Raw genomic sequence first — 3,655 nt, forward strand, 5'->3', positions numbered from 1 at the left:
AGCTGTTTTTAATATTTAAGCCTCTGTTACAAACATTGAAATGGTTTTTAGTGGAAATATGCAGGAAGCTGGATTTTTAGAAGTGGTAAAAAATCCAGGTTAGGAATTATAGCCGTGAACCTTTTACCTGTTTTTGCATCTATAATAAATGTGCCTCTATATTTGACCTGTTCTAATGTACTCTAGGACCAACACTGTATAAATGAAATCACATTTGAACCAACATATTCAAAATAAGCAAGTCATTAACTTTACTGCCAATAATTCAACACTGTTTTTAATGCACCTTGTTTAAATGTGATTGTGACGTTAGTTTAAACTTTTATTTAGTTGAATCCCTATTTTCCCCTCTTTTTTTCTTTGTAACTTATGCTACTGTGTCTGTTATCAGCAAACGAAAGCAGATGTATATTTGTTTTTTTATCTCAGCTAACCCTTAAAGGTCCTAACTTTTTACAAAATCCAAACTAGCCAAGATCCCAATCAGTGATTGTTTCCATTTACCTACTTCAAGCCTGTTCAGCCTTTGTGCATTTTAATAGGAAGAATCCATCTTTAAGAGCCGTTTTAAATCTGTTCATTGAAGAATTTTAACTTGGATCATTTAAACTAAACAGACAGTAAATGGTGATATTTTCCTTTGAACTGTTACTGCAGAGTTAAGGGTATACCTTAGGTTCTGTTTGTGCTCTAGTATCTGCTGCTGTTTGTCGGAAGCAAATGTTTATTTATTGATCTTAGTTCTTTTAAGACTATATGATTAATTTTATGTGCAATAAACTGTCCATTTTAAATAAATTTTGATTAAGAAAGTAACAACTGATTGTATCTGACTGTAAATCTTCCAGTTTCATTGAGCACCACAGAGTGCTTAAATGGGCCCCTCCATGTTTTCTTGTACGTAAACCTTTAATGGTTATTTTACAGGAAGGGGCAGGAAAAAAAATACAATTTTAATAAGCATGTCTGTTTTTTTCCATACCAAGACATGAAGAAATGTTTAACTTTGTACGTATTAGTTAGGGGTTTGGTCTTTGCTTAGTTTTTCTGTTCAGATGTCAGTTTTGATGTGTTTTTGGTATCCCTGTCCTGTTGGAAACCCTGACTGTATCAAAGTTTTAACCATTGTTTAGTGTAAAGTTGAAGCTTTTGCAGGTATTCCTCCTCTTTCTTACGGTAATTTCCACCATATAACTAGTTTTGGCTTGAGGTCCCTTGTACACAGAAAGGTCTCCCAATCTTGGATGTTTCTAGATGAAAGCTAATGGGGTCCTGTAGAACTAGTGCTGACCCTGTACTAAATGAACAATACTCTTATATTCATTGGCACACAAACTGCAACTCTTTGGTGTCTTGGACAAACGTCATTTTTTTAGTCAATTTATCATTGACAAAAAAAATGACGTTTGTCCAAGGCAAAGAAATATGATTCATTATTTGTTCCATTTCTACTGAAATAAATCAGTTTTCATCTAGGGGTTTGCAACCTGAAGCTCTGAAACTGCACCTGGCTCTGTACATTTATAAATGACTGCATGTTGTCCGACGACAGTGTCTAAATTCACTTGCCCCGCTTCTCCTGTTTGTGTGGTAAAGCCCTCCGGATTATCCGGCACCAGGCTGCACATGATCCAAATTAGCCAATGATCTGCAGTCAGTCTGGGTTGCTGCTGCTGCTACTTTTAGACACAGCAGGCAAACCTGTGGCAAGCCGGGCGATGGGAAAGAAGAAGACGAGAAAAGAGCAGAGACAGTGTGGACTGCTGGAGGAACTGCGGTGAACTGGTGAAAGAAAAGTGAAATGGTGCTCAAAGATGACCCTGCACATTTAGAGGATGTTTGGCTCAACCTGCTGCTTTGAAGCAGGATTCTCCACCATGAACAGAATCAAAAATAAATATGGATCCAGGCTCAAAATGAGCTCCTTGATATGTGCTTTAGAATGGCTTTGTCTCCATTCAAACCCAGGTTTAAAGCCTTGCAGGGCAGCATGAACCCCACTGCCAACATTAAGAAAAACAAAAACAAAAACAAAAGCTCCGTTCAGGTGTAAAAAAATATGTGAATCAGGAAATTTTCTATGTACCAAACTGAACGATTGTTCTCTACTTCAAAAAACACTTAAGATTTTTTAAAATATTTTTTATTAAAAATCTAATGTATAACATAGATGCATTAAAACCTTTTTATTTCATTGTCAAGTTCTGTTTAACAGATTATAATTAAAAATGTCTCTGGACCTTTACTGGTTGATTTTCTGTATTCAGACCCCGTTGATTTTTAATTGGTTACCCCTGGTCTAGAACCACCTCTATGTCCGACAGCACAACGATTGCAACAAACCATCAAATGTGTAATGCTTAACGCATGCATTTAGATAGTACCTCTAACCACTTAATGGTATGTTGGAAAAACCAGATCTTTGCCAGCAACAACCAGCTTAAATGTAGTTCAAAGAAGAGTGGCTAAATCTGCAATCAAAACTATGTTAAAGACTTGTTTGGTTTCTCTGCAACTTGCTAAACCTGATTTAGCCAGGTTTATACCGTATGTGGGTACTTGTGTTTTTCTTTAAGCCTTTGTTTTTTTTGTTTTTTTTTAGGTCTAATTTGACCAAGGACCATGGATAATTCATTGCAGTATTAAAGGCCAAAACTATTATAATATCCATGTCAGTGATAAACTTGTCATAGCCAATGATTAGGCAGCAATTTAATCTTTATACTTTAATTCGAAATAAGCATTTTCTATCCTTTTTTCACATATTTTATCCAGAAAGTAACGCTACATGAAAGCCCCTTCTGATATTGAAGTAAACTGAAGTCGGTGCGTTGCTTTATCTCATGAGGCTCTGCATTTACTTCAGCAGAGATTTAGTTAAACAAGTAGCAGTAATTCCATGTCGCTGCTAAAGGTGCGAATAACGACCGGTTGAGATGTGGAGAAACAAGATATTCGGGTTTCAAATTTTACTGCTATGTCAAACCCAGCAGTGCATGAAGACATTGGAACCTGGCACAGATCTAACAATCCTATGGAATAATTACAATATTTAGGCAGGAATCTCTTAATGTCGCTGTGAAATGAATGTTATTCAGAGGACTTCCACCAGTGGCCATGTGATCTGCTGAGAATTCCTCATGTAATATTCAGTGGGAACACGCATCCAGTGACTTTCCACTCTCAGACTGGTTATCCAGCATTTGAACTCCAGGACTTCTGCTCCTTTTACTCCTTTTTCTATTTTAAGATCAGCTCTCATCACTGGTTAAGATCTGTTGACATGCTAACATCATGATTGTTGTGAAACTTGTGAGTCACACACAGACACAGGTAGCTGCAGATTGACCCCGCCCTTCTCTCAGGTGAATTCACTGCCAGAAACCAAGGAGCAGACAAAAGATGTCAGGTCTTCTTTTCATCCAGAAGGAAACCGAGAACCTGGAAGTATTTATTGGGCTCTTTTTGTTGATCAGGGAGTGTTTGCCTTATGCAACAGGCGATTCCACAGAGATCATTCTGTGTCAGAAGCCCTGAGGGCGTGCATGGGTTTGTTTAAAGATGCTTTGTTTCAGTGGAAAAGTCACCTTTGGGTGGTGTCAGAATCTGTGGATTACCTGACATTGAGGTAAACACAGCTTAGGAAACATGAGAT

Source organism: Cyprinodon tularosa, unplaced genomic scaffold (genome assembly GCF_016077235.1).
Source record: "Cyprinodon tularosa strain WSP-4 unplaced genomic scaffold, ASM1607723v1 ctg102, whole genome shotgun sequence".
Classification (NCBI taxonomy): Eukaryota; Metazoa; Chordata; class Actinopteri; order Cyprinodontiformes; family Cyprinodontidae; genus Cyprinodon; species Cyprinodon tularosa.